Source organism: Ranitomeya variabilis, chromosome 2 (genome assembly GCF_051348905.1).
Source record: "Ranitomeya variabilis isolate aRanVar5 chromosome 2, aRanVar5.hap1, whole genome shotgun sequence".
Lineage (NCBI taxonomy): Eukaryota > Metazoa > Chordata > Amphibia > Anura > Dendrobatidae > Ranitomeya > Ranitomeya variabilis.
Window position 1 is genome coordinate 810,211,450 of NC_135233.1, and position 25,708 is coordinate 810,237,157.

Sequence of the window (25,708 nt, forward strand, 5' to 3'; positions counted from 1 at the left end):
TAAACATTCCAAAAATTTCTGTGAAACACCTGAAGGGTTAATAAACTTCTTGAATGTGGTTTTGAGAACCTTGAGGGGTGCAGTTTTTAGAATGGTGTCACACTTGGGTATTTTCTATCATATAGATCCCTCAAAATGACTTCAAATGAGATGTGGTCCCTAAAAAAAAATGGTGTTGTAAAAATGAGAAATTGCTGGTCAACTTTTAACCCTTATAACTCCCTAACAAAAAAAATTTTGGTTCCAAAATTGTGCTGATGTAAAGTAGACATGTGGGAAATGTTACTTATTAAGTATTTTGTGTGACATATCTCTGTGATTTAATTGCATAAAAATTCAAAGTTGGAAAATTGCGAAATTTTCAAAATTTTAGCAAAATTTCCATTTTTTTACAAATAAACACAGGTAATATCAAATAAATTTTACCACTATCATGAAGTACAATATGTCACGAGAGAACAATGTCAGAATCATGGGATCCGTTGAAGCGTTCCAGAGTTATAACCTCATAAAGGGACAGTGGTCAGAATTGTGAAAATTGGCCTGGTCATTAACGTGCAAACCACCCTTGGGGGTAAAGGGGTTAAACAACAACCACAAGATGAATTTCATGAACCAAGGTTTCATTTTAATCTTCATAATGGCGCAGACCTGACAGTGTCTGTAGATTACTGTGCACAACCCTGCTGACAGGTTCCCTTTACCCCCCCCCCCACACACACAGTTTTACTGCCATGCTTGCAGAGAGCAGGTTTGACCTTTATGGCCTCTCAGGCTCACTGCGCCTGAAAGTTCTCACTTTTGAAGGTTTGTACTTTGTTTTTTTTTATTACAATTCTTTATTTTGCTTGTTTCATGAATGAATATTCAAAGTTAGTGGATATTTCGTAGAAATATGTAGAATTTTCTTAGCAATAAGAGTATTTTCTTAGAAATGACAAGTAATAATAATCTTTGATATGATAAATATAATCTGTCAACCTGGCTTTTATCTCTGCCAATGTGTTTCTTCTCCCAAACTTTTAACATCTGAATCTAAGTGAACTTGTCTCCAGTAGCATCTAAGTGCCTAACAATTAAGTTTTTTACCTAATTTTAATGTTCAGTAATAGTTATGTCCTGAAAATTGGAGGCTATTTGGTGGTGCTTGCAAAATTTGAATACTGTTACCCCCAGCAGTGGCGCACGTTGGTTAATGAACCCACTGTCCAACAGGACCGGGCATGCCAATGAAGGAGCCTGGCTAAGATGCTACCTGGTGTTCACTGAAGTCTCTAGTGGAGGTCAGGCTTTTGCGGCAGGTAGCCACCAGGTACCACTCCTAGGCAGAGCCCGGTACGGCAGCTGCTGACCCCAAGGTTCAGGTACGCCGACACTGAATAGGGCTTTGTTCAGACTAACAGGTTAAGTTGAGTCAACTGCAGAACTTTGCGGACACAGAAATTCAGATAGAGAAAAAATGTTCTGATACTGGCCGCACAGGGGCCAGGGGACTTCGGAAACAGGACAGGTTAAACCTGGACCAGGGTACAATGCTCAGGGTGCTTGGGACCCAGGGACCAAGGGCATTCAAGAACAGAAAAGGCCGCACCAGGATCAGGGGATAATGTTCAGGACATAACCGCACTCGGACCAGTGGAGTTTGGGAACAGGACTGGCCACACCAGGACCAGGGCACAATGTTCAGAGTACTGGCCAAATCTTGAACAGAGGAATTTGCAGTTGTAGCCACAATACGATCAGGGGAAAATGTTTAGGATACTGGCCACACCAGGACCTATAATTCAGGTTCAGGAACTGGCCACACCGGGACCAGGGATTCGGGTTTATGGCACTGACCTCACTAGTAGGGAAGACTGCAGACTAATGAATGATGTTGCTTTGGCGACTCCCTAAGGGAGAAGCAGTTTTTTTTTTGTACAGGATGGCTCATCAATTGGCTGGGAACCATCTGAACTAATTATACTAAATGCCTCTGAGCAACAGGCTGAAGGCATATCACTTTATGTGTGTTGCCCCTTTAAGAAGGGGGAAGCGCACTCACGTGAAACTAGGCGTCCTGCCAGGAGATGCAGCATGCAAAAGACATGTCAGCAGAATGGGACCATGATGTGGGGCTGCAGTAGTGAGTATGCCAGTGTCCCTGCATCTAGGATGAAGGGAAATAATGCAGGGGGGCTGGCAATAGTGCTACAGGTACTTTTTGTTTTATTACTTTTTTGGTTATTAAATGAGTCTTTTTGCATCTGATTTTGTATACTCTCTTTGAATACATCCCTATGAAGGTCACTGATTACTTTTAGAGCCCTGAAACTGAGATAACCAGATATTATAGGTGATTTTCTAACCTGTGCCTGCATTGCACCCAAACTCTGATGCGCCAGAGATGTGCCTGACGCAGAGTTAATTGAAAACTTTTTTACTCTTTTAGACATATATGCTTTTATTTGCTGTTATATAAGATGATGAGTAAAAATAATTAAACAGTGGATGTGAGTTAATATTATCTGCCCTTGTGAGCAGAGAGCCATAGAAATTAGACATTCAAATCAGTATTATAATTAAAATGTGCACAAGTTATTCAAAATTACCTTGGAACAAAGTACAATGAGTAAGGTTAAACAGAGGTTTGTATAGCTTTCTTGTGCATGTGATGAATAAATATGATATGTTTCTAAACACTTGTCTTCTGATGCTTATTTTATATTGCCTTTTAGTAAGCTGGAAAGATGGTTCTTCATTACATTTGTTAAAGAATTCAGCTTTGCTAAATTGGTTTTCTAGCCTGGGCTGGATGTGAAATTAATATTTCATCAGTGTGAATTGAAACATTCTTCTTCATGGTCTCATAATGGCAGGTCATGGAGCCAAACTCAGATGTGGCTTCTGTGAGAGGAGGAATGGAACACTGCCTGAATTGATGGCGGATGTAAATTGTAAATGTTCAGCACGCTGCTTTTCGGTCGAAGTGTTTTTGAGACTAGATAAGGATTCTTTCTGAGAACAGAATAATCCCATTTAAAACTTGAGTCTTTACAAATATGAAGGCTTAAAGCGAGACGCAAACATGAATAATCACGTGTTTGTAGGTGTTTGTCAACTGTATACTCTAAAAGCCATGTGGCGCTTGTTTTAACTGTTACAGCTTAGATTTTACAGGAAATGTATGTATGTTTATTAACCCCTTCATGACCTGGGACATACAGTTGTGTCTCTGCCTTTGATGCAGGTTCCGACACAGAGCCCGCATCTTTCCCTGCACATCAGCAGCTCTGGTCAGCTTTCATGAGCCTCTAATCAGTTAATTTAATACACGCAGGGCGGAAGCGCATCATAAGTCCAACCCATTGGCGCCCCTGTCACGTGATCGCAGTACTCTGATGGGTTGTCATGACAGAAGTGAGTCTGCAGAAGACCCCAGTGCATGTCACTGTGAATCTCCTATGAACGCCGGCTCGTGGCCAGTGTTTATAGGAGATCATGATTTTTGCTATACAAGGAAGGGTTGAAGCCCTATTTGGTGTAGCAAAGGTAATCGGATGATCTCAGCTTCAAGTTTCCTAAGGGGACTATTAAAGCCAGTAAAAGCAAAAAAAAAGTTTTAAAAATATATAAAAAAAAACCCCGAAAAAACACAAAATTTCAAGATAACAAGATAAAAAATTGAAATGCCAGAAATATGTTTTTTTTTTAGCAGCAGCAACATTGCAATAAAATGAGATAATGGATGATCTCAACATCATACAGTTGATACTAGAAGTTTACATACACTATATAAAAAGATACACATGCATGTTTTCTCAATATCTGACATGAAATCAGAATAAACCTTTCCTGTTTTATGTCAGTTAGGATTACCATAAGTATTAATATTTGCCAAATGCCAGAATAATGAGAGAGAGAATGTTTTAAGGCATGTTTATTACTTACTGCAAAGTTTACGTACACTAAGATTACTATCCATTTAAACCATTCTGGACTGCCCATATGATGATGTCATGTGTTTGGAAGCTTCTGATTTTTAGCAGCATCTGAGTTAATTAGAGACACACCTGTGGATGTATTTTAATGTACATCTGAAAAACACTACTTCTTTGAGTAGCATCATGGGAAAGTCTAAAGAAATCAGCCAAGATATCAGGAAGAGAATTGTGGACTTGCACAAGTCTGGTTCATCCTTGGGTACAATTTCAAGATACCTGAAGGTGTCTCGTTCATCTGTACAAACAATTATTTGCAAGTACAAACAAGGCTGGAATGTCCAGCTATCATACCGCTCAAGAAGGAAATGGGTTCTGTGTCCCAGAGATGTATGTGCTTTGGTCCAACATGTGCTTGGTCCAAGGACAAAAGCAAAAAACCTTGTGAAGATGATGGCCGAAGTTGGTAATGACCCGAAACATATTGCCAAATTGATAATAAAGGGGCTTAAGGATAACAAAGTCAATGTTTTGGAGTGGCCATCACAAAGCTCTGATCTCAATCCTCTTGAAAATTTATGGGCAAAGCTGAAAAGGCTTGTGCAAGCAAGGCGACCTACAAACCGTGATCAGTTACACCAGTTTTGTTAGGAGGAATGGGCCCAAATTCCAACCAACTATTGAGAGAGAAATGAGAAAGCTAGCACACAATCAATGAAGTTCACGGTGCTAGTGAACGGGATGTTGAATCCCCAAAGTCATCAAGTTCAAAAGATCACTGCACTCGTATAGTTTTCAAATGCATAATTTCAAAAGTTTATTAAATTTGTGTCAGAGAAAAAAAGGTTCCTGGCGAATTTGACGTTTCGGCTAACCCGTAGCCTTGTTCACAAAAATCGCCTGTTAGAACTGTATTGCATACAAAGAGAGGACCCTTTTGGTGAGTCAAATAAAACGATGAAGAGGCATAACCTAGCAGGAGTGCTAGCGAACATAAGCCCATACACAAAAACCGTATCAGCGGCTGGACCGAGACTTGTGGCTGTCCTGTGGATGCAGTCAATACTTGATGTCAGCCCCGTATCCGTTCAGTATTTTTTGCAGTGTCCCAGATCCAGTGTGCTGGTATAGTGCTGTATCACCAATCGTTGCAGGGGACCACACAAGTGCTGGCCAATAGTTACAGTGGTGTCTCCTCACTATAATGGGAACTGCTGCCTGTAGGTTCCGGATTGATATACGTCCTGGTCCTGTGTGCAGGTAGGGAGCAAGCGTTGGTGGCGTAGTGGAGGAAGCCGACACAGTCCTGTGTCACGGCGGTGAGCTGCCTCACCGCCGTGACACAGGACTGTGTCGGCTTCCTCCACTACGCCACCAACGCTTGCTCCCTACCTGCACACAGGACCAGGACGTATATCAATCCGGAACCTACAGGCAGCAGTTCCCATTATAGTGAGGAGACACCACTGTAACTATTGGCCAGCACTTGTGTGGTCCCCTGCAACGATTGGTGACACAGCACTATACCAGCACACTGGATCTGGGACACTGCAAAAAATACTGAACGGATACGGGCTGACATCAAGTATTGACTGCATCCACAGGACAGCCACAAGTCTCGGTCCAGCTGCTGATATGGTTTTTGTGTATGGGCTTATGTTCGCTAGCACTCCTGCTAGGTTATGCCTCTTCATCGTTTTATTTGACTCACCAAAAGGGTCCTCTCTTTGTATGCAATACAGTTCTAACAGGCGATTTTTGTGAACAAGGCTACGGGTTAGCCGAAACGTCAAATTCGCCAGGAACCTTTTTTTTTTCTCTGACACAAATTTAATAAACTTTTGAAATTATGCATTTGAAAACTATACGAGTGCAGTGATCTTTTGAACTTGATAACTATTGAGAGAAGCTTGTGGAAGGATATCCCAAACGTAAAATTTTGACTTTGCAGTAAGTAATAAAAATGTCTTAAAACATTCTCTCTCTCTCATTATTCCGGAATTTCGCAAATATTAATAATTATGGTAATCCTAATTGACCTAAAACAGGAAAGGTTTATTCTGATATCATGTCAGATATTGAGAAAAACATTCATGTGTGTCTTTTTATAAAAACAACCATCAGCTAGAGGCGCAAAGAATAAGGCTAGGTTCACATTGCGTTAATGGGTTAACGCTAACGGACTGCGTTGCACGGCGAAAATGTCGCAATTAACGCCGTGCAACGGGTCCGTTAGCGCACCCATTGACAGCAATGTAAATTTAGCCTGCAGCGCATCACTAGCGCGTGCCTTTTTCGGCTCGCGCTAGTGATGTGCCGTTCTTCTGTGACGCGCCTCGGACGCTGCTTGCATCGGGGATCTGCGAGAGCAGGGACGTTAACGCGACCCCTAACGCGGCCCCTAAAAAAACATTGCGTTAGCGCAATCCGCTAGCGCTAGCACTAAACGGATTGCCCTAACGCAATGTGAACCTAGCCTAAGCCCTCACCCAGCCCAAGATCACAAAAATAGAGAAGCTACGGGTCTTGGAAAATGGCAACATAAGCACATTTTTTTTCTTACAAATTTCGGATTTTTTTTGCCACTAAAATAGAAAATAACCTATACATATTTGGTATTTGGGAACTCGCACTAACCTGGAGAATCATATTGTCAGGTCAATTTTAAAATTTAGTAAACATGGTAAAAAAAAAAAAAAATTGTAGAATTGCACTTTTTTGCAATTTTACAGCACTTGGAATTTTTTTTAGACTTTACACCATGCTATGTTGTAAAATCAATGATGTTATTCAAAATTACAACTCATCACACAAAAAACAAGCCCTCATATGGCTATATTGATGAAAAAAAAATTATGGATGTGTGAAGAAGGGGGGATAAAAAAAGGGTAAAAACAAAAAAAATCACCAGATGGTGAAGGGGTTAATGGGAATCTGATAGTATGATCAACTCTCCTAAGCTGTCGTTATGGGCACTTATGCTCTAGATTGCAAAATAAAATGATACCTTGATACCTAAAATCTGATTACTTATTCCAGAGAAATCTACATTTTTCTTATATGCAAATGAGCAGGCTACGGGCCAAACACTGACCTGAATGAGACTCTGCCTCCAGAGCGTATCTATATATATAATTGTCTAAGGGTTTTTCTCTCTGTCTGTCTGCCTGTCCCGTTTATTCATTCGCTGATTGGTCGAGGCTGCCTGGGCCTCGACCAATCAGCGACGGGCACAGCATGGCGACGATGATGTCATAATGGAAATCCCGCGTCTCTGATTGGTCGAGGCCGCCATGACATCATCGACGCCATGCTGTGCCCGTCGCTGATTGGTCGAGGCCCAGGCAGCCTCGACCAATCAGCGACGCGGAATTTCCAGGACAGACAGACAGACAGAAAAACCCTTAGACAATTATATATATAGAAGATATATACTAGACTGTGGCCCGATTCTAATGCATCGGGTATTCTAGAATATGCATGTCCCCGTAGTATATGGACAATGATGATTCCGACTGTGCCTGTCGCTGATTGGTCGAGGCAACCTTTTTGACATCATCATTGCCATGGCAACCATTATTACATCTACGTCGATACTGTGCCCGTCGCTGATTGGTAGAGGCCTGGCAGCCTCGACCAATCAGAGACGCGGGATTTCCATTATGACATCATCGTCGCCATGCTGTGCCCGTCGCTGATTAGTCGAGGCCGCCTGGGCACAGTCTGCCGCGAATTCGCCTCGACCAATCAGCGACCGGCACAGTATCGACGTAGATGTCATAATGGTTGCCATGGCGACGATGATGTCATAAAGGTTGCCTCGACCAATCAGCGACGTGCACAGTCTGCCGCGAATTCTGGAATCATCATTGTCCATATACTACGGGGACATGCATATTCTAGAATACCCGATGCGTTAGAATCGGGCCACAATCTAGTTATAAATAAAAGGGAACATCACCAGTGTGAGATATGTAATGACTGACAAGTCTGCTCTCCTGATCTACATATCTTGCGCTGGTAAAATAATCCCTGGAGGCAGATTCTTGGAGCGATCAGAGTCCTGCCCATAGATCTTAACAGCTCCTTTACATATTAAGAAAAACGTGTATTTCTGAGGAATAAGACATCGGATTGCAGATATCATGTTATAACTTTAATCAGCTTTCTATGACCTACATGCCCATTTAAATGGCTTATCCTACTGACAGATTCCCTTTAACCCTTTTCTGCCAGCTGACGGAATAGTACGTCAGCTTGCAGATCCCCTGCTTTAAGGTGGGCTCCGGCGCTGAGCCCACCCTAAAGCCACGACATGTCAGCTGTTTTGTACAGCTGACATGTGCGCGCAATGAGCGCGAGCAGAATCGCGATCCGCCCGTGCCCATTAACTAGTTAAATGCCGCCATCAAGCGCTGACAGCGGCATTTAACTAGCGCTCCCGGCCACGCGCCCGGAGGTGCTCGCACTGCTGACCCCCGTCACATGATCGGGGGTCAGCGGTGCATTGCCATAACAACCAGAGGTCTCCTTGAGACCTCTATGGTTGTTGATGGCCAATTGCTTTGAGCGCCACACTGTGGTCGGCGCTCAAAGTACACCTGCCTTTCTACTACATAGAGGTGATCTGTATTTCACCTCTAATATGTAGCAGTGCCAATCGAGTTGTGCATGCTTCTAGACTCCTATGGAGGCTATTGAAGCATGCCAAAATTAAACAAAAGTGTTTAAAAATATAAAAAAATAAAAAATATATAAAAGTTCAAATCACCCCCCTTTCGCCCCAATCAAAATAAAACAATTAAAAAAAAAATAAACATACACATATTTGGTATTGCCACGTTCAGAATCGCCCGATCTATCAAAAAAAACAAAGGATTAACCTGACCGCTAATGGCGTAGCGAGAAAAAAAATCAAAACGCCAAAATTACGTTTTTTTGGTCGCCGCGACATTGCATTAAAATGCAATAACGGGCGATCAAAAGAATGCATCTACACCAAAATGGTATCATTAAAAACACCAGCTCAGCACACAAAAAATAAGCCCTCACCCGACCCAGATCATGAAAATTGGAGACGCTACGGGTATCGGAAAATGGCACAATTTTTTTTTTTTTTTTAGCAAAGTTTGGAATTTTTTTTCACCACTTAGATAAAAAATAACCTAGACATATTAGGTGTCTATGAACTCATAATGACCTGGAGAATCATAATGGCAGGTTAGTTTTAGCATTTGGTGATCCTAGAAAAAAAGCCAAACAAAAAACAAGTGTGAGATTGCACTTTTTTTGCAATTTCATCACACTTGGAATTTTTTTCCCGTTTTCTGTTACACGGCATGGTAAAACCAATGATATTGTTCAAAAGTACATCTCGTCCCGCAAAAAATAAGCCCTCACATGGCCATATTGACAGAAAAATAAAAAAGTTATGGCTCTGGGAAGGAGGGGAGCGAAAAACGAAAACGAAAAAACGGAAAAAGCTCCGGGGGTGAAGGGGTTAAATTCCTTTATCTATACATATGCCAATTAGCAGTTACATGCTAAACTTTACCAATAAATGAATGATAATTAAGTAAACAGTTAATAATGGACAGTGTCAGGCATTGCAGGTAAGCTGCACTGACGTGAAAAGGCTGGAGTGTGTTACTACACACAACCTGTGGACCCGATGTGGCGTGATTTCATAGAATGAAACGGGCATTTGTTTCTAATTTTGAAAATCCTTTATAAAAATGGTAATTAGTATTTATTTTACAGTACTGAAAAACATTTATAAAGATTTATTGGCCATTATAAAGTTTTCTATTTAGGTTACTGACTCTAAACTATTTAAGGCCGGTTTCACACGTCAGTGGCTCCGGTACGTGAGGTGACAGTTTCCTCACGTACCGGAGCCACTGACAGACATAGACACATTGAAATCAATGCATCTGTGCAGATGTCATTGATTTTTTGCGGACCGTGTCTCCGTGTGCCAAACACGGAGACATGTCAGTGTTCGTGGGAGCGCACGGATTACACGGACCCATTAAAGTCAATGGGTCCGTGTAAAACACGTACCGCACACGGATGTTTTCCATGTGCAGTCCGTGTGCCGTGCTCCGTGTGCAGTCCGTGTGCCGTGCTGGAGACAGCGCTTACAGTAAGCGCTGTCCCCCCAGCATGGTGCTGAAGCCGCCATTCATCCGTTCTCTCCAGCGCTTGCTGGGGAGAAGGGATGAAAAATCTTTTTTTTTTGTTTTTTTGTGTTTAAAATAAACTTTAGGGCATCCTCCCCCCTCCCACCCCCTGTGCGTCCGGCCGCCGGCATTAAAATACTCACCCGCCTCCCTCGACGCTTGCTTTCCACCCCGCAGCTTCTCCTGTATGAGCGGTCACGTGGTGCCGCCCATTACAGTGATAAATATGCGGCTCCACCCCTATGGGAGGTGTAGCCGCATATTCATCATCTGTAATGGGCGGCACCACGCCATGTCTCTCCTGCACGGTCTGTGTGGTACCCAGGCGGCACACGGCTGCCGTACGTGTGCCACACGGATGGCATACGTGAGCTCACGGACACACCGACACGGATAACTCCGGTACCAATTTTTTCCGGTACCGGAATTATCTGGACGTGTGGGACAGGCCTAATGAAGCGCATGATGGGGTGCAGTGCTGTCTGGAATACAATGACTTGATTCATTAAGCAGTGAGCGCCTTGTGCTGCCTATATCCCATCTATGCTACACCCATATTGTGGGTTGTCAAGTAGTACAAAAATAGTGGGACTTATTAAAACATGTATGTCAGATTTCTGGTGTAAGCACCTTTATAAATCGCCCCTTTATGTTTACTTTTTAACTTAATAACAGCACCAAAATAATCAGTTTCTGAATTTATTGTAACATTGCATCATTCACAATTTTCTGATAATATAAGAAATATTAAAGGAACAAGGGAAAACATATTAATAATGGCTGTTTTCAAAGTTCTTCAGCAATAATATCATTAGAACAAATTCCAGTTATGAGGTGCCTTAATGGAGTTATAGGCAATAAAATGGCTTTCTGATAAACAGGTTACAGTAAAGAAAGCACAATATCTATGGAAAAAAACATGTTTTGCAGTAAATTCTGTAAATAATAAAGCAAAAAATCAAATATAAAGAGGAAATCCATGTGCATTGTAGTGCCTAGTCTTGTAAAATGGCCTCCACACACATTGTATTAACAGACGTCCAAAACTGCCAATTTCAGGGGGACTGGACATCCATCTCATATGTATTTGTCTGCCAACACTTTATATTTAAATCACCGATCCTTTTGTTCTCATCACACATGAGTCACTGCCAGAGTGTCTGGCAGCAGCTTTCTCCACTTTCTGCTTTGTAAACACATGAAAGCTTAATCACTTGCTTGTAAGGGTATGTGCACACGTTCAGGATTTCTTGCAGAAATTTCCTGAAGAAAACCGGAAATTTTCTGCAAGAAATCCGCATTTTTTTTTTTGCGTTTTTTTTCCGTTTTTTTCGAGTTTTTTTAGCATTCTGCAAGCGTAATTAGCTTGCAGAATGCTAAGTTTTCCAAGCGATCTGTAGCATCGCTTGGAAAACTGACTGACAAGTTGGTCACACTTGTCAAACATACTGTTTGACAAGTGTGACCAACTTTTTACTATAGATGCAGCTTATGCAGCATCAATAGTAAAAGATAGAATGTTTAAAAATAATAAAAAAAATAAAAAAAATGCTTATACTCACCCAGACATCTCCTCAGCGGCGACCGTTCGTCTTCCTATAGCTGGTCTGTGCGCACAGGGCCTTCCGTGACGTCACGGTCACGTGAGCGGTCACATGACCGCTCACGACCAATCACAGGACAGTGACGTCATCGGCTAGGTCCTTCGCCGCACATCAGCTACAGGAACCGAACGGCAGCATGCAGTGGAGGCGGGAACACTGCGCGGGACATCGAGGGTGAGTATAGGCCTATTTTTTATTTTATTTCTTATTTTTTGACCACTTATATGGTGCCCAGTGCGTGGAGGAGAGTCTCCTCTCCTCCACCCTGGGTACCAACCGCACATAATCTGCTTACTTCCCGCATGGTGGGCACAGCCCCGTGCGGGAAGTAAGCAGATCAATGGACCCCTAGGTGTGCGGAATCCCTGCAATTCCGCATTTTTAATGAACATGTTGCTTTTTTTTCCGCTATGCGATTTTTTCGCGGAAAAAATCGCAACATTTGCACAAAAAATGCGGAATACCTTGTAAATAATAGGAGGCATATGTTAGCGTTTTTTTCGCGTTTTTATCACGTTTTTATAGCGAAAAAACGCGAAAAAAACGCTAAAAATCCTGAACGTGTGCACATGGCCTAAGAAGGAGTAAGAGACTGTCAGCTGAAAGAGAGCTCATCTGACAGCTATTTTGTGTCTATGAGCACTATAAGAGTTATTAAGCAAATTATGGTGTTAAGGCAGTACTGACTAGAAAAGATTAGCGTATTATTCACGATTAACAAGCAGAATTCAATTTGAATTGTCGATAGTATTTTGGGACCACATTAGTATAGAATAATTATAAAAAGAGATCTGGCATTTATCATCTGAAACTTTTTATAAAGATGATATATGCCCCTTTGCACAACCCATATGCCACTCTTATTTCTGTAATCAACGGACATAAATGAGCTAAGGAGAAAAAAGTCAATTGAACGGCTTATCTCAGATGCTGATGAATTGCACTGAATTGTGACATACAATTCTCCTCCCTGACAGGACTGACAAAAGTACAAAATGTTCCATGGAAAAGATGTGATTGATGAATGGGACAGGGTTTAGTGGTTTATATCACCCTTTGCTGGGTGCCAGGACCTAATAACGGACATCCGTCTCCAATAATAGATACCTATTATTAGAAACAATTTAGAAGTAGGTAGTAAAATTACCAAAAACAATTAGACTTCAATAGGTTTTTATATTCAGTATCATTTTATTAGCCTATTTCCTGTACGTTCACTCATAAAAATTTCTTTAGCAAATGTAATTTTATTAAATATTTAACTAACAGTTAAAGATAAAATCATTATTTCTGGCAACAAATAACAGATAAGTAGACATTTTACATCAAAACTTGATTGTACTGTGAAACCTACATTTTTAAAAAATTCATCTGCTTTTTTACCTAGTTGAATCAGGAATAAGTAGATAAAAAGAAGAAAGATAGTTTCTCCATTATTTAGAAAAATATTTGGAAAATATTAGGACACTACTGGCTTCTTTTAACCCCTTCCTGACCTTGAACAAATCCAGTATGTCATGGTTAGGAAGTACTTCCCAACTTAATACTTACTGGGTACATCATGGCAATTTTGCACACACAGAAACTGTGAGCGTGATTGCCGCCAGGTGTTCAGCTGATATCACAGCTCATACCCGCCTCTCAATGACAGGAGCGGTGCCCACATAGTTTAAACCTTAACCTCCTAAATACTGCGATCACCACATTTAGAAGGCAGGAAGAGGGAGGGAGCTCTTTCTGCCCTCCGATCAGCACCCCGTGACATTATCGCAAGGGACCGATCTTTACCATGGTGGCCCAATATTATCATGACAACATCCAGGTCACCAGGCTACAGCAAGCCCCTTAGACCATGCGCACTGCATGATCTAAGGGGCTTGTGTCAGTACAGCACTGGCAATTATATACAGCTCTAGTAAAAATTAAGAGACCACCACATCAAAACCCTGTCATGGACAGCCCAATCTCCAGACCTGAACCCCATTGAAAACCTCTGGAAACCATTATAATCAAAAGGATGATGGATAGTCACAAGACATCAAACAAAGAACTGCTTACATTTTTGTGCCAGGAGCAGTGTGACAGACTGGTGGAAAGCATGCCAAGACACATGAAAGCTGTGATTAAAAATCATGGTTATTCCACAAAATATTGTTTTCTGAACTCTTCCTGAGTTAAAACATTAGTATTGTTGTTTCTAAATGATTATGAACTTGTTTTCTTTGCATTATTTGAGGTCTAAAAGCACTGTTGTTTTTTAATTTTGACCACTTCTCCTTTTCAGAAAAAAAAATACAAAATTTATTGCTTGGAAATTCAGAGACATGTTGTCAGAAGTTTATAGAATAAATGAAAAATTTACATTTTACTCAAAAATATACCTAGAAAGAGAAAAATTAGACAAAATGAACATTTTGCAGTGGTCTCTTAATTTTTGCCAGAGCTGTATTTTGCTGTAATCAGACAGACGCAAAGAATAAAGTTATCTAATCACTTATACTGCACGAGGAATGGCGTAAAAAAATTATAAAACCAATTCTTCACCTGCTGATGATTTTTTAATCCTGCCTTCCAAAGATTGCAGTAAGGCTCAGCCTACATTTATCCTGCGCTTTCCGCGGAACCCTGGCACTAAGGCTTCTGTGTAAATCCCTGAAATAAGGGACACTTTTGGGGTTCTGCTCTTCTACACTACAATATGGTGCTCCATCCCTTCTGAGCTTTGCACTGTGCCTGAAAAGTATTTCCCAATTACAGGTAGGGTATTGGCGCACTAAGGAGATTTTTTTTACAACAAAATGAGGTCCATTTTTTCTTACTAGCTCTTAGAAAAATGTAAAACTTGGGGATAAAACAGCATTTTAGCTGTAAAAATGTAATTATTCTTTCTTTATCGCCCAATGGTATAAAACTCTATGAGGCACATGTGGTACTAATATAATCACTGCACCCCTAGGTAAATTCATGGGGGGGGTGATTTATAAAATGACATCACTTTTGGGGGCTTTATGCTATTCTGGCACCTAAGGGGCTCTACCAATGTGACATGGCCCTCTCAAACCATTACAGCAAAATCTTAACTCCAATATGATGCTTCCCTTCTTAGCTTTGCACTGTGCCTCAAAAGTAGTTTTTCTCCACATATGGAGTATCGGTGTGCTCAGCAGAAATAGCACAACACATTTTGGGGTAAATTTTATTCTTATATCCTTGTGAAAATGAAATAAATTGGGGCTAAAAGAACATTTTTGTGGGAAAAAATTTTTTTTTCATTTTCACAGCTCAACAAGACAAAATTCTGTGAAACACTTGTAGGCTAAAGGTGCTCACCACATGTCTAGCTAAATTCCTTGAGTTTCTACTGTTTAGGCACATCAGGAGCTCTCCAAATGCGACATGACACCTGCAGACCATTACATCAAAGTCTGCATTCCAAAACGTCACTCCTTCCTTTCTGAATCCTGCTGTGAGACCAAATATTAGTTTTTCCCCAAATATGGGGTATCGGCATACTCAGGAGAAATTGCACAACATACTTTGGGGTTCCATTTTTCTCCTCTTACTTTTGTAAAAATAAAAAATTGGGGCTAAAAAACATTTTTGTGGGAAAAATGATTTTTTTTTATTTTCACGGTTCTACATCATAAACTTCTGTGAAGCACCTGAGGATTTAAGGTGCTAACCACACAGCTAGATAAGTTTCTTGCGGGGTCAAATTTCCAAAATTGTTTAGACACATCAGAAGCTCTCCAAACGTGAAATGACATCCGCTAATTATTCTAGCAAATTTTGTAATCCAAAAGTCAAATGGACCTCCTTCCCTTCCAAGCCTTGACGTGCGCCCAAACAGTAGTTTTCCTCCACATACTGGCTACCGATGTAATCAAGAGAAATTGCACAATAATTTTGGGTCAATTTTCTCCTATTTCCTTTGTGAAAAAAATGTGGGGCTAAAAGAACATTTTTGTGGAAAAAATTTGCTTTTTATTTTCACAGCTCTACGTTATACATTTCTGTGAAGCACGTGGGGGTTCAAGGTGCTCACCGCACATCAGTTGCAAAACGGGGTCATGGTTTTCACTCTTTATGTAAATCAGGGGCTCTCCAAACACCACATCGTGTCCACTCTTGATTCCAGAAAATGTTGCATTTAAAAAGCCAAATGGTGCTCCTTCCCTTGTGAGCCCTGATGGCTGTTGGGTCCATAATCTCCTGTTACTCTTGTAAAAATAAAAAAATAATTGGGTTAATAAACTTCTTAATTGTGGTTTTGAGCACCTAAGGAATGGTGTTAATTTGGGGTATTTTCTGTTACATATGCCTCTCAAAGTCACTTCAAATGTGACTGATGTCGTCCCTGAAAAAAATGGTTTTGTAAATTTTGTTGGAAAAATGGGAAATCGCTGGTCAAATTTTAACCCTTCTAACTTCCTTGCAAAAAAAAAGTCTTTCAAAATTTGTGCTGAATTTGTAAAGTAGACATGTGAAAATTTTTCTTTATTAAATATTTTGTGTGACATAACTCTCTGGTTTAAGGCATAAAATATGAAAGTTTGAAAATTGCTACATTTTCAAAATTTTCAACAAATTTCTGACTTCTTAACAAATAAACACAAGTCATAACGAGAAAATTTTACCACTGTCATGGAGTACAATATGTCATGAAAAAACAGTTTCAGAATCAGAGCGATCCATTGAACAAGTCCAGAGTTGATGCCACATATAGTGACACTGGTTAGAATTGTAATATTTGGCCTGGTCATGAAGGTGAAAACAGGCTTGGGAAGTAAAGGGGTTAATAAAAAAACATTGATGATAGGGTATATTGAAAAATAAGCTCTATAAATAAACATGATGCAGTGGGACCTGGACTAGCAAGTCTGTGAAACTTCGCAGAAAGAAAATAAAATAAAAAATCAGTACTCAAAGATTTGAAAAAGTGAGGACCCTATGGAATATTGGAGAAAAAAATAATTTTTGCTATTCTTTTCATACTTATCTGGGACGGCTGCCTCTTTTTTTAAGTTGGTGCGTTATTGAATGATTGTAATAAAATACCCAAATACTTTTTACTTCATCTGCTATATACCCTTGAACTATAAGCCTGGTGATGGTGAATATTAGGGTGGAATTATCTTCGAATAAATAAGACAATATTTAAAGAGGACCTGTTGCCAATCCGGGACTGCCGATTTTATTTAATAAAGGAGTGGGTAGCTAGTTATGGTAAAGTAAAAAAAAATGCTCATAATTGCCCCTAATATCCCCTGAAAAGACTCAAATTTCCAGCAAAAGTTGGACCCAAAATTCTGGATTGTGTGATTCATGAATTCAGAGAGGGATCCCACAATCCTCCACCTGCTCTTGCAATGAAGGAGAGGAATCTCGCAAGTATTCGCTCTTTGTGAGCGCTGCATCGTACTCTACTAAGCTTATTATCGACTTGAATGGGTGAGTTTGATCTGCACCAAGGATCAAAAACAGTCTTTTCTGTTATTCTGGCTTATTATTGCTTTGAATAGTGCTAAAATTTCTTTGATATAACTTGTGTTTATTTGTAAAAAAAATGGAAATTTGGCGTTACAATTGAAGTGACTTTGAGGGGCTCATATGACAGAAAACACCCAAAGGGGACACCATTCTAATAACTGCACCCCTCAAGGTACTCAAAACCACATTCAAGACGTTTATTAACTCTTCAGTTGCTTCACAGGAAATCATGAAATGTGAAAGGCAAAAATAAACATTTAACTTTCTTTCACTAAAATTTTCCTTTAGACCTTTTTCTTTTTAACTTGTGCAAGGGTAGCAGGAGAAAATTGACCATACATTTTGTTGTGCAATTTCTCCTGAGCATGCCGATACCCCATATGTAAAGAAAAACTACTGTTTGGGCAAACAGCAGGGCTCAGAAGGTAAGGAGTGCCATTTCACTTTTTGAATGTCAAATTTGCTGGAATAATTGGCTGACGTGTCATGTTTTAAGAGCCCCTGATGTGACTAAACAGAGGAATCCCCCCACAAGTTACCCCATTTTGGAAAATAGACCCCTTAGGGAACTTATCTAGATGTGTACTGAGCACCTTGAACCCACAGGTGCTTCACAGACGTTTATAACGTAGAGCCTTGGAAATAAAAAATCACATTTTTCAAGAAATAAACCTTTTTAGCTCCAAATTTTGCATTTTCATAAGGGTAACAGGAAAAATTGTTCCATACAATTTGTGCAATTTCTCCTGAGTATTCCGATACCCCATATGTGGGGGAATACTACAGTTTGGGTGCATGGCAGGGCTTCGAAGGGAAGGAACACCATTTTACTTTTTGAATGTAAAATTTGCTTAAATAATTAGTGGACGCCATGTCGCATTTGGTAAGCCCCTGATGTGCCTAAACAGTGAAAACCCTCCACAAGTGCACCATTTTGGAAACTAGATCCATTTGGGAACTTATATAGATGTGTATTGTGCACCTTGAAACCCCAGGTTCTACAAAAAAGTTTATAATGTTAAGCCGTGAAAATAAATAAATCACATTTTCCTACAAAAATCTTTTTTAGCTCCAAATTTTGTATTTTCACAAGGGTAACAGGAGAAAATGGACCCCAAAATTTGTTGTGCAATTTCTCCTGAGTTCACAGATACCCCATATGTGGTCTAAAACTACTTTTGAGGCACAGTGCAAAGCTCAGAAATGAAGAAGCTCTATATTACAATGCATATTTTGCTGCATTTGTTTGAGGGTGCCATGTTACATTGGAAGAACCCCTGAGGTGCCAGAACAGCAGAAACCCCATAAGTTAAACCATTTTACAAACTAAACATCTCAATTAATTCATCTAGGGCTGCAGTGATTATATTGACACCACAGGTGTGTCACAGACGTTTATACCATTCAGCAGTGAAGAAAAAATCATTAACATTTTTACCCCCAAGACTGCGTGTTAGCCCCAAATTTTACATTTTCATACTGGGAAATGGGTAAAAATAGCACCAAAATGTATTCCACAATTTCTACTGAATGTACAGTAGAAATACCCCATATGTGGCTTAGAGACTCAGGAGGGACGGAGCGCTATTTGCCTCCTGGAGCACAGATTTTCCTAAAATGGTTTGCGGATTTCATATAAAGAGCCCCTAAATGCTAGAAAAGCAGAATCCCCACTCAAGTGACCCTATTTTGGAAATTATAACCCATTGGGAATTTATCTATAGATGTAGTGATGATTTTGACTCCATGGGTGTTTTCCAGAAACAAGCAAGCAGTAGAGGATGTTGCTGAGTGAAAATTGAGATTGTCGTTGTAGTGAATTAGACATGCTCTCATCACTACAGAAATGCCAAACATGTGGGCACTAAATGTGGTTTAGGCACACAACTGCGGCCGATGGCACTTTTATGGTTTCCTAACAAGGCAGATACCGCCTGATTATAAGGGTCCAATGGTGTCCACAGTGCCTCTATCAGCCTCATTACAGCATGACAGGTGGGAAAGGAGGCATCCCAGGTTCTGCTCTGAACAGGCACTGACACGCCACCTTCCCTGAAGGACTCCACGGCCATCTTGTGGCTGATGGTTACAATGGAGACCATCAGGACAACGTGCTCGCATTGCGTCATCTTCATGGAAGCGCACAGGGAACCCATTCCCTGCCAGCTGCTCCTTGATGTTGCTGTCACTACTGACAGTGGCATCAGAGGGGTTAAATGCTTGCAATCGATTTTAGCACCTATCATGGGGGGGTGTTGCTGCAGGGTGTTTGCTCTCACATAGAGCTGACACTTGCACTTGATCGCTATGCCATCAGAGTGAGACCGCAAGATCATGCCACCATACACATACTGCTGTTTGTTGGAACGCAGCTCCTGCAGAGCAGTATATGTACAGTGCATGTCGGGAAGGGGTAAATCAGTCCATATGCTGTTGGTATGCAATACAAATAGCATAAATGCAGCACACTGAAAAATCCATGTCAATGTGGTAGTTCACATTAAAATTTCTAATCATGGACTGGTGGTCTGTGTGTAAAAAATCACATGCACTAATTTTATCTTCATTTTGGATCAGACTTGCTCATAGACCTAATAGAAAAGAGAAAGAATTAGCTGGGTAGAAAGCCAAAATGAGCAATTGTAAGTACACAGTGCTATATAATATGATTATTCCAATATATTAAGAGGATAATAACTTTAATGGGAGTGCTTTTTAAATGGGATGGTCCAAACCTAATATTGATTTTAATCCTAAATGGCTTTCTATTCATAATAATAATCTAATTGTTTTTCTACTATACTTCAATTAAAAGGCCATATTGTCCCCTGCGAATCTTCACTGCATGCTGGCATACTCAAATGAGATGTCATCAGACGGCAGAGGCTGCTATCATCGCTACTGCCTCTGTCCCCACCCTGAAATGAAGTGTCATCACTGATGTCTGTTTCAGCGGCTAGGCGAGCCCTGATCTACTGAGCACCGAAACAAAAGTCACTTTCAGGGGCGAGGCTATATCTGCAGTCTCTACCCTCTGATGATATCTCAACTATTCTCAAACAAACTATCATAAAAACGGGAGTAGATAAAAAAATAAAGCAGTTAGATTGATTAAGGAGAGAATGATAGAGATTTTTTAATTATAGTATATTATAAAAATCATTAAATTATTACAATAAATAGGTAGCCACTTATGATTAAAATTAGTATTAGTTTTGGACTACCCATTTAAAGGCTGTTTGACCCAAAGTGCAAACTAAAATTTTCTGTAATATCTTAATATTTGTAAAATGCAATATTTGCCAATGACAAAGGTACAATTACTATAAAATTACAATTTACTGATAAGAATTAGATGCTAATTATTTACTGATAACAAAATACTAGATATTGAATGTATAGTAAACTGAATAGCAAGTACTGATTGAAAACAGTGGGAATATATGCATCACTTGGTCCTGTTACATGCTGAGTTCGGGGCATCCTTCTAGTTGTCACAAAGTAAACAAGGTTGAGACAAGACATTAGTTGAGTATTGATAAAAAAATTCACTTATTATATTTTATGTAATAAAAATGAAATGTTTTAGCCATTATAGTCCTTTTTTACGCAGTGACATGCAGAAACAAAGATTTATATTCTTTTTCATTGCTTGAAAAAGGCCCAAATGTTGTCTATTTAAAAAAAACAAATTAAAGAGACATTTTATTATTACATTTTATTTCTACTTATGGTGCTTTGGATCAAATGTATTCATGAACACTGACTTAATAGTGACCACCAAACAGCAGACACTGATTGTATTTAAGCCACAGAGTATATGACATTGTGAACAGGCACTAAGGACGAGATGTTAATGACATGCTAACTAGAGATGAGCGAACGTGTTCAGAAAATGTTTGCCAATCTCAAATTCGTCACAAATATTGCACATTTGGATGCATGTTCGGATTCCTGAATATTTTTCCTCTAAATTTTCAAAAGCTTGGTAAATCATTGAGTTTCCACTAATGCTTTTGTTAGTACTTTGGATAGGATATGGGTGCTGCATGATGAGCAGGGGGGGATGTTTTAGATGAAGGGAGGTGGGTGGGAGAGGTCAGAGTAGTGGAGAACTGTGTTTTTTTTTTGTAAATATTAACTTAATGTGTGGAGATTCCGGCAGCCAATCAAGGCACAGAAACCATCCACAATGTCCAGACACAAGGGCTTCTTTCATTAGCTGCCGAAGTTACTTGTCCCTCTCCATATAAAAGTGGACATGTTTTTTACGTAATTTTATCAGTGTAACAGAGCAGAGAGGCTGCTCTTGCTGCAAGTAGTCACATAGTTAGTTAGGCGCTTTAATGTCAGCTAGTTCAGCTAGAGAGGATCCTGTGTCAAATTGACCTACCAACATCTAAATCGTTTGTGTTAATAGTGTGGTGCAGCCAGTAGTCCACATTTCAGAATCTAAATAGTTTGTTCTAATAGTGTGGTGAAGCCAGGAGTCTATATTTCAGAATTTAAATCCTTCCTGCCAATAGCGTGGTGCATCCAAGAGTCCGCATTTCAGAATCTAAATCATTTGTGCTAATAGCGTGGTGCAGCCAGGAGTCCCCATTTCAGAATCTAAACAGTTTGTGATAATAGTGTGGTCGAACCAATAGACCATATTTCAAAATGTAAATAATATGTGCTAATAGTGTGGTGCAGCCAGGTGTCCATATTTCTCAATCTAATTAGCTTGTGCCAGTAGTGTGGTCCAGCCAGGGTTCCACATTTCTGAATCTAAATCCTTTCTGCCAATAATGTGATCCAGCCAGGAGTCCATATTTCTGAATCTAAATCCTTTCTGCTAATAGTGTGGTCCTGCTATGAGTCCACATTTCAGAATCTAAATCATTTCTGCTAATAGTATTGTCAAGCTAGGAGTCCACATTTCAGAATCAAAATCCTGTTTGCTAATAGTGTGGTCCAGACACCAGGCCAAATTTCTGAATCTAAATCCTTTCTGCTAATAGTGTGGTCCAGACACCAGGCCACATTTCAGAATATCAATCCTTTCTGCTAATAGTGTGGTCTAGCCAGGTGTCCACATTTCAGAATCTAAATCCTTTCTGCTAATAGTGTGGTCCAGCCTGGAGTCCACATTTCAGAATCTAAATCCTTTTTGCTAATAGTGTGGTCCAGCCAAGAGTACACATTTCAGAATTTAAATAGTTTGTGCTAATAGTATGGTCCATCCAGGAGTCCACATTTCAGAATCTAAATAGTTTGTGCTAATAGTGTGGTCTAGACACCAGGCCACATTTCATAATTTAAATCCTTTTTTCCAATAGTGTGGTCCAGAGAGCAGGCAACATTTCTGAATCTAAATAATTTCTGTTAATAGTAGACACTAGGCCACATTTCTGAATCTCAATCTTTTTATACCAATAGTGTGGTCCAGCTAGGAGCCTACATTTCAGAATCTAAATCCTTTATGCTAACAGTGTGGTCCAGAAACCAATATGTGCTAATAGTGTGGTGCAGCCAGGTGTCCATATTTCACAATCTAATTAGCTTGTGCCAGTAGTGTGGTCCAGACAGGAATCCACATTTCTGAACCTAAATCTTTTCTGCTAATAGTGTGGTCCAGCTATGAGTCCACATTTAAGCATCTAAATCCTTTCTGCTAATAGTGTGATCCAGCTTGGAGTCTACATTTCAGAATCTAAATAATTTCTGCTAATAGTGTTGTCCAGACACCAGGCCACATTTCTGAATCTAAATCCTTTCTGCTAATAGTGTGATCCAGACACAAGGCCACATTTCAACATCTAAATCCTTTGGGCTATTTGTGTGGGCCAGACATCAGTCCACATTTCAGCATCTATGTCTTGTGGTATGCCTTGTAGATAAGGGTCAAAAAGAGTGTGTGCTCCAGTGAATTCCAAGCGCTGCATCCTCCTCTTCCTCCACCTTAACATCACACACAGTACAGTCCTCAGATGTGGCACCCCAATTACCCTTGTTTCCCCCCACGTCACAACTCTAAAACCACCCAACTGACCCTGAGTACAAATAGTGCAATGGAAGACATAGATTTTTTTCAAGGAATGGGTGATGTTGTCTGCAACATGCTGGTGTATTGCAGGCGCATCTTTCTTAGAGAAGTAAAGGTGACTGAGCAACTGACACTGGGGGACTGCGACGGCCATCAGCTTTCGGAAAACATCTGAATACACCAGGCAGAAAAGCAGCATTTCCATGGCCAACAGATGGGAGATGGTGAAGTTCAAGCTCTTAACTTTGGCATGTATAGGAGGAAACAATCTGCAGGACCGAGGGCTGGCTGCTGTGCAATGAATAAGAATCTCTATACGAAACGCATTTGCCTGTAAATTCCCTGGTGAATAAAGATCGGGATGTTTGCCAATCCGAACCAAACTGGACCTTAAAAGGTTCGCTCATCTCTAATGCCAATCAGAAAGTACCAAGCACTGACTGAATGCAGATCGCCAAATTGCAGACGCTTATTATATACCAGCAAGTACTAGCTTCTTGGCACCTAGTCACAGACACTGATTATATACAGACCACCAAGTACCAAACATTGACTGTATAGTGACCACTAGGGTTGAGCGACCTTAACTTTTATAGGATCGGGTCGGGTTTCACGAAACCCGACTTTCTCAAAAGTCGGGTCGAGTGAAATCGGCCGATCCTATAAAAAAGTCGGGGTCGGGGTCGGCCAAAACCCGAAACCCAATGCACTGCAATGGGATACTATGGTTCCCAGGGTCTGAAGGAGAGGAAACTCTCCTTCAGGCCCTGGGATCCATATTTAAGTGTAAAATAAAGAATTAAAATAAAAAATATTGATATACTCACCTGTCCGGCGGCCCCTGCAACTTACCGAGGGAACCGGCGGCCTGCTTTGGTTAAAATGAGCGCGTCCAGGGCCTTCCGTGACGTCACGGCTTTGTGATTGGTCGCGACGGCCCATGTGACCGCCACGCGACCAATCACAAGCCGCGGACGTCATTCTCAGGTCCTAAATTCCTAGAATTCTAAATTCTAGGAATTTAGGACCTGAGAATGACGTCCGCGGCTTGTGATTGGTCGCGTGGCGGTCACATGGGCTGCCGCGACCAATCACAAAGCCGTGACGTCATCTTAAGGTCCTTCACGTGCTGATTCTTAGGAAGGAAGGCTGCCGGAAAGAAGCAGGGTGCGTCCGAGGGTGAGTATATTCCTATTAGGTATATACTCACCCTCGACTTCTTTCCGGCAGCCTTCCTTCCTAAGAATCAGCGCGTGAAGGACCTTAAGATGACGTCACGGCTTTGTGATTGGTCGCGACGGCCCATGTGACCGCCACGTGACCAATCACAAGCCGTGACGTCACCGCAGGCCATTCACACACGGATTCTTAGGAAGGAAGGCTGCCGGTTAGTACCAGGGCGCGTCAGACGGTGAGTATATCAATATTTTTTATTTTGATTCTTTATTTTACACTTAAATATGGATTCCGATACCGATTCCCGATATCGCAAACATATCGGAACTCGGTATCAGAATTCCGATCCCAGATTCAGAAGATCGCCGACCTCATGGCCGACCCCACACAGGGGTCGGGTGCCAAAAGTCGTCGACTTCTGAAAATGGCCGACCCGTTTCACTCAACCCTAGTGACCACCAAGCAATAAGAAGACAATGACTCTACATTGAACTACAAGTACCACCAATTACTATAAAATGACTGGAAACATACTTCCAAGTACATGAAGCAGAGTGTATATTGAAAGCCACATACAAGAAGCTGAGTGTATAATAACCACAAAGTACAAGAAGCTAAGTGTATACTGTCTGCCAAGAACAAGATGCTGAGTGCATACCAACCACCAAGTACAAGAAGCTGAATGTATACTGACCACTAAGTAAAAGATGCTAAGGGTATACTGACCACCAAGTACAAGATGCTGAGTGTGAACTGACCACCAAGTACATGAAGCTGAATGTATACTGACCACTAAGTAAAAGATGCTAAGGGTATACTGACCACCAAGTACAAGATGCTGAGTGTATACTGACCACTAAGTAAACGATGCTGAGGGTATACTGGCTACCAAGTACAAGAAGTTGAGTGTATACTGACCACCAAGTACAACATGTTAAGTTATTGCTGACTACAAAGTTAAAGATGCTGAGTGTAAACTGACCACTAAGTACAAGATGTTAAGTGTTTACTAACCACCAAGTACAAGATACTGAGTATATACTGACCACAAAGTACAAGATACTGAATGTATACTGAAAGCATAACACACTGAGTGTATACTGACCACCAAGAACAAGATACTGAGTCAATACTGACCACTAAATACAAGATGTTAAGTGTATACTAAACACCAAGTACAAGATACTAAGTGTATACTGACTAGCAAGTACAAGATACTGAGCTTATACGACCTCGAAAGACAAGATATTGAGTGAATACTGACAACCAAGCACAGAACACTGAGTGTATAATGAGTCCCAAGTAAAA

At 40.6% G+C, this 25,708-nt stretch overlaps 1 protein-coding gene across 7 annotated transcripts in view; it reads right to left on the reverse strand.

The window, feature by feature from the left end:
* ADGRB3 (adhesion G protein-coupled receptor B3) overlaps positions 1-25,708 on the reverse strand; it is a 1,417,427-nt gene that overhangs the window by 445,378 nt on the left and 946,341 nt on the right. The gene's annotated exons all lie outside the window — the stretch shown is intronic.